This window comes from Rattus norvegicus, chromosome 7, assembly GCF_036323735.1.
Source record: "Rattus norvegicus strain BN/NHsdMcwi chromosome 7, GRCr8, whole genome shotgun sequence".
In the NCBI taxonomy this organism is placed as follows: Eukaryota; Metazoa; Chordata; class Mammalia; order Rodentia; family Muridae; genus Rattus; species Rattus norvegicus.
The window spans coordinates 17,366,633-17,379,049 of record NC_086025.1 but is presented as its reverse complement, the minus strand read 5'-3'; the positions used below and the strand labels follow the sequence as shown (position 1 = coordinate 17,379,049).

The window sequence follows — 12,417 nt, the reverse complement described above, 5'->3', positions numbered from 1 at the left end:
GCATGCATGGAGTCCTCCTATATACGTGCAGTCACAGCATTTCTACACATAAATAAGAATAAAATCTGTAAAAAGATTAGTAAACTTCTAAAAAAAAGTTGGCAGTTAATATTTCAAACTCTCAAATACCTCAAGAAAGGGGTATTTCCTTGTAGGCTGTTCTGAGTGTTATGGCTCCTGAAATCTGTTAACTCCACCGTCAGCTGATACAGGTGCCTTATAGTTCTTTGAGATAAACTTGCCTACCATCAGGTGGTATTTTTTTTATGTCTGTGCATGCTTTAGAGCTCACTAGTTAGGGTACCCCATGTCCCAGAGATCTTCTGTCTCCGTCTCCTTGTCTCCTTGCTGTGGGGCTACAAGCACATGTCACAGCTCCTGGCATTTTGTGTGTGTGCTGGCGCTCAAACTCGGGTCCTGTGCATGGCAATTCACTCTCTGAGCCATCCTCTCATCCACCTCACTCACATTTCGAAACTTGTGTGTGTGTGTGTGTGTGTGTGTGTGTGTATGTGTGTGTGTGTGTGTGTGTGTGTTTGGAGGTCAGGGTATTCTCAGTCGCCATGGATGACCACATTGTTCTCAGCCCTGGCTGGACCTGTGCTCCTTGTTTGCCTAGCTCTAATTTTTGGCCCCTGCATAATTAACAAGGGCATGGCGTTTATTCAGAACCGGATAGACGCAGTAAAGCTCATGGTAATACAGAGACAATACCAACCTATAGTCCAATTTGAGACAGAACTGGGGGACACTGGTGTTTACATTCTATGATTAGAATAAGAGTCAAAAGAAGAAGAGGGGAATGAAAGGATATAGATTTAAAGTAAAGAGTAAGTTTCAAAATTCACAGACTCAGGGCTAAGAAACCTGTGAAAGGCAGGCCCAGGCAAGTCCAAGCATGACACGGCCCGCCCTGCCGCCAGGACTAACAGACCATAAAGATAAAGAAAAGGAATGCAGAAACCAGCCCGAGTTATCAGGACTGACCCATAAGCCATCTGGCAGGAGGGCATCTCCCCCAGTTTACTCAGAGTCACACTTTAACCATATGTCCTTCAAGGCCTGATAAACACCTGGCTTCTAAAATCCCGAACGCCCCAGTCAGCACATACTCTTTTGCTGTGTTGTAATCTCACTGCTATGTTTGAATGAGCCAATCACTTACAGCCTCGCTGAAAATTAGCCGCCACTGTTTGAAACAGCCAATTGTGTGTAACCGGGCCAAACTCCCTAGCTTTCCCTATATAAACCCCTGATTTTTGAGTTTCAGGGTCGACTCCTCTGTCTCCTGCAAGAGACACGTGTCAGCCGGAGCTTCATTATAATAAACTGCCTCTTGCTTTTACATCAAGCTGGTCTCTTGTGTTTCCTGGGGCGAGCCATCCTGAGACTCGAGCTAGGTTCTTTCATATGAGTGTCTTGTCCACATGTAGGTCTGTTGCACCACGTGTGTGCCCGGAGGCTTCAGAGGTCAGATGACAGTGTCGGATCCCCTGGAACTGGAGTTACAGACAGTTGTGAACTTCCCTGCAGGTGCTGGGAACCAAATCTGGCTCCTCTGTCCTCTGGGAGAGCAGCAGCTGGAGTTCTTAACTGCTGAGTCATCTTCTACTCCCAGCCCCCACTCTTGAAGAAAAGCAAGTTTTAAAATAGTTTACACTTAACTGTACTCTGCACTGATGTCTGAAAGGGACCTCCGAGGAATACCCAGCCCTCAGCTACTCTGTCACACAAAGGCAGAAACACAGGCCTCCAAAATGTTCCTCAGGACCTAGCACCAAGGTCGCAGACAAAAGAGAATCACAGGCTGCTCACTGAGTTTCCAGCTGTCTGAGAGGATCCCAAGTAACCTTGACAAGGGAACAGACCCAGACAAGAACTGACACAAGCTCATTGTGCCTGGGGAAGAAATGCTAACTGCCGCTCTCTGAAGCCCAATCTTCCTAACTGGGTCAGCACATCAATCCAAGTAGATTCATTTTAGACACATTTTCCAGGATTATGATCACTGTTCCGGGAACAATTGTTTAGAATTAGTACTTGGTGCTCCCTTTAATGGGAAGACGGAGGTTATCTGCTTAGTTAGGAAAGAAAACTTAGTTGCCTGCTGAAGTTGCTACAGTAAAAACCACGCCTCTAGCTGTCAAACTGAGGGAGGAACTAAGGCCTTGAACTCTGCTGTCAGTAGGCCACACAGGTTGACCTAAGCTGCACAAAGTCATACCTCAGATAAGGGGAAGGTAGGGTGGAAGGTATGACGCAGAGTTTCTCATTATTCGTTATTATAAAAAATGAAACAGTCATTTGTTTGCCTCTAGGCTAAGATCAAGTGCAAAGGAAACAAGAGAAGCATTATTCCTCTGACCGCTATTAGGTTTTATTCCATCAACTGTTTGCTTTGGTGTTGCTGTGACGGTGTTTGTTGTTTATGTGATTAAAGTCACAATCAGTTGACTTTGAGTAAAGGGGAATATTCTCCATCGTCTCCGTGGCTCTTTTTCAATGAGCTGAAAGATATTCAGAGGCCCTGGGGATCAGAATACTTGCCTGGTATGCAGAGTGCCCTGGGTCCACATATGCCCACCCATCCACCCACCCACCTACCCACCAACCAACCAACCAACCAACCAGAAACAGGCAAGTCCTTAACAGCAGAACTAAGACATTTGGGAAGAAGAAAATATACCAGTGGAAGGATCCGCTGCCCCACCTCTGACCTATGGCCTGGCCTCTGCACTCTTCAGATTACCTGTTCCAGCCCCTTCCCCAAGCCCCCCCAACCCCCAGCCCCAAAGTCCTCCAGAAGTCTCTAGCTCTGATTCTCCAGCAGAGCACTGGTTCATGCAAAATGCTCTTCCCTTTTGCCCCTTTTACTGAACAGTATCTCTTGGAAGTCATTCCAAATCCACGGAGACAGCAATAGTTCCTCATCTTTAATCAGCACACAGGACATTCTTAGCATTTTTATCGTTTCGTTATCTCTAACTTCATCCAGCCTGTTGCAAAAAAAAAAATCAATTAAATGGCCTGGATCGGTGCTTTCCTCTCTCCAGCTCAACTGAATCATTATGTAGATGCAGGGCAAAGGGAAAGTGGCCCCTACCTTTTCCACTGACTTGCTGGAATGAAGCAACAATGAGAGATTAATAGGAGAAAAAGATAAACACATCTATTAACATGCTTGAGGAAGAACCACAGAAGTGCCATTACTCAATGAGGTCTACATAATTATACTGTCTTCTTCGTGGGAGGGAGATGGGGAAGATGACCAATCTGAGGAGTAGAAAGGAATATTAGAGGAATAAATGAACCCCAGGCCTAGACAGCAGTTAGTGAAGGATTGTGTTTGGGAATTGAATGGGCCTAGGAGATAGTCCATGGCTTGTGAAAAAACTGTCCCGTTGTGATTACATTCTTTAGTCTTGATTCCCGACTATATGGGGTTAGTTAATGAAACCTAGGGAAGGAAGCAAAAATAACTGTGTTCTTTGGAAATCTGGATTTAGGTAGATAAACGGATGTCAAAGTAAAAGTGTCCTCCCAGAGCAGCTCTTCTCGAGGGATCTCTAGTTTAAATAATTAGCTTGTTAAAATGCCATATTTCAGGATCAGCATAGATGTTATTTACATTCTTATAAGCACAGTTACTGTTAGTTGATGTTACAATATTGCTTTCAAGCAGATTGGACTGGATCCTACTGCTCCCAACATAAACACAAGCACTCTACTACAGTAGCTGATGCTGGTGTCAATTTTTTTCTCCCTAATAACTGCAGAATGACATCTCATTCCCTGAACTTCCATTTCTAGGATGCATCAAGTTTAATGCATTGCATTTGAATGAGAATTTGGACATTTACATTATTTATTTTACCACTGGATAGAGTGTCTAAGAAATTTTAGGGAGCTGGGGCTACCAGTTAGTGGCACAATATATGTTCAGCATGCATGAAGCTCCTGGTCCAATCCTTATCATCATAAACATATAGTCAAAGTAACTACTTACATTTAATTAAAAACATTCCTTCTAGGGACAGGCAGGGTGGAGAACACGTTTAATCCTAGCACTCAGGAGGCAGAGGCAAGAGGATCCCTGTGAGCTTGAGGCCAGCTTGGTCTACAAATCAAGTTTCAGAACAGCCATGGCTGTTATAGAGAAACGATGTCTCAAAAAACAGAAAAACAAACAAATATGCTTCTGTATCCTATTTAGACTCCATAACCAATTATACATCCTTTGCTTCAAATTTTGGTGAAAAAGGTCATCACCATATTCCAAAGAGATTGTAAAATCTAGATTATATATATATATATATATATATATATATATATATATATATATGTATGTATGTATATATATATATTCATGTATCATACATCATACATCATATATTATATATTATATTCTCTTTACAGCCCTGACTCACATCCACCTATGACTCCAGCTACAAAGGACCTTTATGTCTCTGTGGGCTCCAGAATTCACTACACACACCACCTCCTCTGTTAAAATTAAGATAGATCTGAAAAACTATTTAAAGATTTACAGTGCCATTTTTGTTGTTATACCTTTTGGATACAATTTCTATGATCTGATGAGCTTTCTTCTTATTCAAAATAGAGAGAATTTAGGGGAAATGGCTTAGTTGGTAAAATGCTCACAACAGAAGTCTGAGGACTTGAGTTCTCCATATTCACATTAAACAACAACAACAACAACAACAACAGCAACAACAACAACAACAAGTACAGCTGTGATCTCAGTATTGGAGGTACTGGGTAGAGGATCCCAAGATCCCAAGATTGGCCAGTTATTCTATGAGCTATGGGTGAATGCTCTTGTTGCCAAAGCAGAATGTGATCCCTGTGACCCACATGGTAAAAGAAAAGAATCAACTCCCAAAACTTGTCCTCTAACTTCCACACCAGCATCATGGTGTGAATATCCCTTCCCCAAATAAACAAATGTAATAATTGTTCTAAAAATGTAGAGAGTGATGAGGAAGGTACTTACTTTTGACCTTTGGCCTCTACAAATGTGAGTACACACACACACCACACAGAGAGAGAGAGAGAGAGAGAGAGAGAGAGAGAGAGAGAGAGAGAGAGAGAGAGAGAGAGATATTCTTTTGAAGATTGGGGCATGTGTATGTGTGTGTGTTGAGAGAAAAAGAGGGAGGAGGAGGAGGAAGAAGAAGGGAAGGAGGAGGAGGACGACGAGGAAGAGGAAGAGGAAGAGGAAGAGGAAGAGAGAATGTGTTTATATGCAATATGGGCATACAGGTGACTGTAGAAGCCAGAAAAGAAAATCTGATGTCCTGGTGCTGGAGTTACAAGACACAGTGAGCCACCCAATCTGGGTGCTAGGAGCTGAACCCCAGGTTCTCTATAAGAGCAGCAAGTGCTTTTAACCACTGACTCATCTCTCCACCTCCTAATATCTTTGAGTGTTGAGTAAAATTGAGGCGCATTCTAAGAAATCTTAAGTCTAAATTGTATTGCAAATGGAAATTTAATTCTAAACTATTTTTATAAGGCCCTTAGCTTATTGTAATTCTCAAAAATCTTAAGACAGCACTCTTGCCCTCTTAGGGGTAGAACATGCCTTAAAATGCACATGTTTATAGTAAGCAGCTCAATAGTGTTTGGGATTTGTACACATCGTGAATCTGTCACTGCTGTCAAGGAAGTGAGCACACATATCTCTAGTCAAAGTTTTCTTCTGAATTTGTTTAGTCCCTCTTCTGTCACCCTCACTGCCCAATCTCTGACCTGTTTCTTATCACTACTAATCTGTTTACATTTATTTATCTAATAGAATCCTGCTGTGAGGAACGTTGTGGAGTCACGCTGGCTTTAGTTACCATCATCATTTTGAGGTTAATCTTGGTATTACATACATAAACGTTCATTTGCCTTCTCTGCTTAAAAAGCACTGTGTTGTATAGCTGCATAACTCCTTTTTAAGTGTTCATCGACATACCCATTTGGAGTTATTACAAATAAGACTTTAAAATGTTTATTTATTATTTTTAAATGTTTATTATTTCTTTTATGTGTATGTCTGCCTGTAAGTCCTGTAACATGTGTACCTGATGGCCTAAAAGATCATAAAAAGTCTCCGGATACCCTAGGACTAGAGTTACAGATGGTTGTGTCACATGGGTGCTAGGAACAAAAACTGGGTCATCTACAAAAGCAAACCATGTTCTTAACCCACCTCTCCTTCTCTCCAACCCTTATGTATTGAGACGGGATCTCACGATGCCCAGGCTGGTCTCAGCTCCAAATGTAACCAAGGATGACCGTGACTCCTGATTCTCCTTCTGCTTCCCAAGAATTGGGATTATAGGCATGTGTCACCCCACTGGGCTACAAAGTCAGACTTTTATAGACATTCATATACATGTCTTTATATGGACATGTACTTTTGTTTCTCTTTTATAAATGTATATATAGTAGCAGGCCTGGGGCACAGGGAAAGTGCTGGTTTAAGAAGTTGCTAAATGGGGGCTCAGAGAGATGGCCCTGCCACTGAGAGTGCTTCTTGCTCTTCCCTGGGACCTGAGTTTGGTTCCCAAGCAGTCAAGTAGGGTGAATCCCTGTTGCTTCTAATGCCAGTATCAGGAAAATCTGGTCAGCTATGGCAGTTGTACTCACATGAGCATTCACAAACACAGACACAGACACAGACACACATACACACACACACACACACACACACACACACACACACACACACACACACAGTCACACAGACAGGCTCCTAAAAATAAGTCTTTTAAAAAAAACTTTTAACAGGTGTCAAGTGTTTCCTAATCTGTCAGGCCATCTCATGTTCCTCTGGTAGGGTACTCTAGCTTACCTGCCCCGAATCTTTCTCGGTATTTCACACGACCAGTCTTGTGGATATTTAACAAGAATCTCTGTGATATTTCCTAGAAAAATAACTGGGCTTATTTTTAATTATTGCCAACATAGACCGTCTCTCTGGAGAAACCTTGGTGCACATATATTTTCTGTGGTGCTCTGTCTGTCTCCTTTGCATTGCTTACTGCCAAGTCCTTGCATGGTTTGGGGACTTAGACTTGACAAGAATGGTGAAAAATGGAAGACAGACAGACGGGCACATAGACAGGAAGCTGGGATAATGTGGTCCAGACTCACTGCTGGAGAAACCTCAGCATCCTGGAAGCTCAGTGTGTTTAGTATAGAGTTGAAGAGAGGCAGGGTGACTGCATTCAGCTGAACAAGGACTGGGCTATTGTACACAGATCAAGGTAGCATGGTTTCTGGGTCATGGCTGTATCAAGCAGACAGGTTTAGCTAGTCTTGGTAGGAGTACTCTCTGTAGGGGAGCAGTCTTCCGGCTATAAATCTCCAGGGGCAGAACATTATGGTGGACGTTTTCTGAATATACTATTAATATCCATATACAGATATTAATGGAGGGATTTGCCATTTCCCTCTGAACCTCACCCAGGGCTGGAGAAGGTTTTGTCATTTTTCCATTGGTTTGGGGCTCTGGGTCCCTAAACATGGCTGGCACGAGTCAACACCACTCATTCACTCAGAACTGCACACCCTCATGGCTTCCTCCCCCACCACACACAGTTTGTGTGAAGCCCATCTTTCTGTGGCAATCTGGTTCTCTATGTGACTCCTGTATATCAAATATCCTGAGTTTGAATTCCCATTTATGTCTCCTCTATCCAGGAAATTTGCCTATCCGCACCCCACCCCCGCCATGCACTGAAATCTCTCTAATTCTCTGTCTCTCTCTTTTTTAAATTTATATATTTTTATTATGTGTATTGGTTTTCTGCACGCATGTATGTCTATGTGAGGATGTCAGATCTTGGAGTTACAGACAGTTGTAAGTTGCCATGTGGGTGTTGGGAACTGAACCCAGGCCCTCTAGAAGAGTAGTCAGTGCTCTTAACCACTGAGCCATCTCTCTAGCACCCCCTCCCTAATTCTAATTTTCGGTTGCTATAAACAAAAGTCTTGTGAGCATCCATGTATGAGTCTCTAAAAGTCTCAGACCTTCATTTCTCTGGTTAATGCTTAAGAGTACAAGGCTGAGATAACATGAAGTGATCAATGAATCATTCAAGAAGATGCCAGACTTTCTCCAGATCGATCTTGAAATTCATATAAAGTTGAGCTGCGTCGTAGAACTGTACACCACTATGTAGTTTAACTGTATGAACATCTCTCCTCTGTGGCTTTCTGATTTGAACGGGCTCAAGGCTCTTATCTTTATACTCTCATCCTCATACTCTGTGCAGATTCTTTTAGGAATTGTTTTTATGAAACAGTGTCTTATTATGTAGTCCACGCTGTCCTCCTGCCTCAGACTCACCAGAGCTGGAATTACAGGCATGAATCACATGTCCTCTCTCTCTTGGAAGGGGAGCATAGGAAGGGAGATTCCCTTGGAGATGGTACCTGGAACCCCATGGTGCTAGCTGAGGGCTCTCCATCACTGGCTGGATCCCAGCACTCCCACTTCTTTCAGATGGCTCCACTCCAGATCTTAGAAGTCTACAGAACCCTGTAATGAAGCAAGATTTGGTACATACTTATCTCTGAGGGTATCTTCCTTGGCTTTAGATTTCTCTCTCTCTCTCTCTCTCTCTCTCTCTCTCTCTCTCTCTCTTTCTCTCTCTCTCTCTCATCTCTTTCTTTCTGACAAAGTGCTGTAGCTACAAGCCTGTGTCACTGCACCTCATAAAGGCAAGACTGAGGATCAGGAGTCTGTGGCTTTGTGCATTCTAGGTGAAGGGCCTCTGGTCAGCTCAAGTATGGCTGTGAGCATGGCTCTGGCAGGCCTTGCCCATCTCCCCAATTCTCTGTGCTTTGCAAAAACCCCTTAGATTGCATTCCTAGAGCTGGCCACCAAGGCCTAGTTCCTTATTAAACACCTCATCCTAACACGGGGGAGTTCCCCTGGTACCTTTATAAAATGTCATTGTCTATGGGCCTCTTTTGTTTCCTCTCTATCCTTTATCCCCTAGGACAAATATGCCTGAACCCTTCCATCTCCCTGTCCCTTCAAAGTGAGCTCCAGCTTCTGGGTAAATTACTTTGGTTCTCTTTTTCTCCAGTGAAAATGCCTGACCCCAGAACCTCATTCAGGTGAGGCTGGTTCTCTATCATGGAGTCCATCTGTAGCAGTCTCTTTGCTTCTTATTTTGAGACAAGATCTCACTCTTCTTAAGGCAGGTTTTGATTTTACTCTGTATTTAGAGCTAGCCTTGAACAAGTCGTCCTCCTTCCCCAGCCTCCTGAGTAACTAGAATGGCAGACCTGTGCCAGGAAGCCTTGCTAAATCTCTTTTGAAAGAGGAGCCATACTGTCCTCTAGTGGGGGCAGTATTGGGAGGGGAACTTCCATATAAAATGGGAGGGGGAGGGGCTACTGGGATGCTGGCATGGAAACTGGGAAAGAGAATAACAATTGAAATGTAAATAAGAAATACCCAATTTAATTAAGATGGAGAAAAAAAGGAAAAAAAAAGAAAAGAAGGAAATGAAAATGATGAGGACAGGAGAGAAAGAAAAGAGGTAGAAGAAAAACACCAAGGGCAAGAGAAAGAAGAAGGAGGAGAAGGAATTAAAAAAGAAGAAGAGGGAGAAAACAACATGCTAGAGAATTCCCCATAGTGCCCATCTATAGAATGTGTGGTGTGGCTCAGAAACACAGGAGCAGATCACAGACCTGGAGTGGATCAGCTAAAAATGAACCCACACATTAAGAGACAACTAATTGTACACAAAGATGGTGGTACAAATCTGTAGGAAAAGGTGCACCTTGGTCAAGAAATGGTGCTGGGAAAAGCAAATTTCCATATGTGGGAGATTGAAGTCCCTCTGACCACACATGAAGATTATTCCAAATCAATCATGGCCACAAAGTTGAGACCTGAAATGCTTCAGAAAACACAGCACACAATAGCACATAGCCAAGGGAGCCTAAATCTGTGAAAGTCATATTCTTAAGGTGGGAAATGTTCTCAGGAAAAAACATGAGGGCTTCCGTGAAAAAGAACAACATAACTAATCAACGCTTTAAGAACAAAATAACCAATCAGCCCTTTGATGGGTTAGGGAGAGTGTGGAGACTAAGAAAGATATCTCCAGAGTTCACCTGGCTCATGTGGTGTTCTGAGATGGTGAGGAAATAAAGAAAGAAGACAGGCCCTCCGCTCTCTGCTTCTCCTGTCCACCACCTCTCTCTCTCCCTCCCTCTCTCTCCCTCAGCTTTTGATTCCCCACGCCTAGTCTAGTGGTATCTGGAATGATGGGAAGAAACGGGGCTTTGGATAACTATGATGTTTCAGAGGAAGCAAAAAGACCAAGGTATGCAGGAAGAGGAGTGTGCCCTTCAGTTGGATCTTGATCAACTCTGCCTCCTGCATTTGTGGGAGCCTCAACCCCCACACCTGGTGCCTGTGATGGTGTAGGACTGGGAGTTGGAATGGCAGAGGAGTGGGAGTGGGGATGGCATCCCTGAGCAGCCGACAGACCCTGCCCTGCAGGCCCTCCACCCCCCCCCACCACCCCAGGCAGCCAGGACTCCAGATTTGTGCAGGTCAGGGCCTCCCAGACAGCAGACCCAGCTGTGCAGAGGATCCAGCAGCCCAACACCACCAAAGGGCAGAACACAGCAAAGCTCGGAATGGACAAAGATGCAAAGCTTTGCCTGAAGGCCACCAGCAACACCAAAGCGTGCATTCCAGTGCTCACATCTGAGCGAGTGGAGGAGATCGTAGGTAGCCAAGGATGATGGATTAAGGCTCTGAGGGCCAAGACCAATACCCATATTGAGACACCTGTGTGAGATGAGGAGCCAGTGTTCATGGTGACTGGGAGGCAGTAAGAAGTGTTCACAGCCTGGCAGGAAATCATCTCCAAAGTGTGGCTTTAGTGTGCCCCCTGCTCTGCCAGGCCAAGCGATGATCCCTGTATGAGCCCTACCATGTGGTGATGCTGGTAGTGTGCCCAAATTGTATCCAGCAGCAGACCAACACTTACATCATAACTTCCAGCCAGGACTAAGACCTGGTGTTTGAGGTCAACAGTGCCTGGGTAACTTGGAAAGTAGACAGCACTGCAAGGAAGGAGATAGCAAGGTACATTACCCCACACACTGGCAAGAATCTTGAGTAGAACAGGGATGGTGACTTCCTGGGTGACAATAATATTGACTTCATGGCTGTCAGACTCCATGCAGCCCTGGATAGCCTCTACTCAGATGCCTGGCCCGTGTTTGCTCCAGGCTGTAAGCCACTCTCCACCTTCAGGCACAACAACCTGGGATGTATAGGTGAGTGTGGCATGAACTCATCTTTGAGGCCCAGCACTTAGGCTAGCAGGGCAGGGACATCAGCTAAGGTGGATATCTGTTTCCAGCAATGGTGTGGGCAGGCAGGAATTGTACTATGGAGTGAGAGGTAAGCCTGCCCACCCCCACTGCTGTAGGAAGACCAGGAACTCCATCTTCACACTGGTGCACTTCTCTTCTGCCTCCTCCTCCTTTTATTCAGTCAAAGCATATGCAGAACCCCCAGGTGAGCACTGATCTCCTGCCACCAATGAGGGGTCATAGGCTAACACAGAGGCCGCCCACGTGGCCATTACAGGGTTTCTCTAAACTGAGGTAAGAGGGCCTGCATGCATCGTCTGCTTTGAGAGAAAAGTGACAGCAGCCCTGGTGCCCAGTGGACATAACCTTTTCTGCATGGCAGGTGCAGTATGCATCTGTGAGAGGACAGACCAAGATTGTCCTGTCTGTCACATCACTGCCACACAAGCAATCTGAATATTTTTCCAAGTTCCATGTCCCTGGACTCCTGTGTCTGCTCCCTAGAGTACAGCCATGGACCTGTAGTAAGGTGCTGGGCAATAATCACCTTAGTGGGGTGGGGAAGGAGAGGCCTGAGTGGCTACTGGTGGGGCAAAGTCCAGAGTCTCTGGTTACACTTTGGGAGTGGGCTATAAATTTTACTAATGTTACAACTCTGATACATCAACAGACCCTTAAATCAGGAAGCAGCTAAGAGAAGCTTTTGTTTAGCTTGAAGTGGCCACCAGGACACCCTGACCTTTCCCTTCTCCCTATCTATGTGACATTAGGTCTCTTCCTCTGTGCAGTAAGAACAGGGAGAATTGCTGTCTGTAGCTAGAGGTGCTCTTAGTGATCCCCAGTCATTTGGTTCTGACCTCCGATCTCCTAACGTGACCCCTTACCTCACACCACCCTTTTCCTGAGTTCCCAACAGATAAGGAGAGGGGACCTAATAAGGTTCTAGGTACATCTTCTGGGAAGGAGCAGGATGTCAATCAACAAAGGGCTCACAACTCACCTGTCTCACACGGCTGGGCTAGAGATCTGAAGGAGGCTTCTCTTTTC

General features: G+C 44.6%; 1 protein-coding gene and 1 pseudogene across 10 annotated transcripts in view; both read left to right on the top strand.

The window, feature by feature from the left end:
* LOC134479830 (putative sperm motility kinase W) overlaps nt 1-12,417 on the top strand; it is a 56,175-nt gene that overhangs the window by 6,578 nt on the left and 37,180 nt on the right. The window lies entirely within an intron of this gene.
* LOC134479630 (RNA-binding protein MEX3A-like) lies at nt 10,334-11,874 on the top strand (annotated as a pseudogene).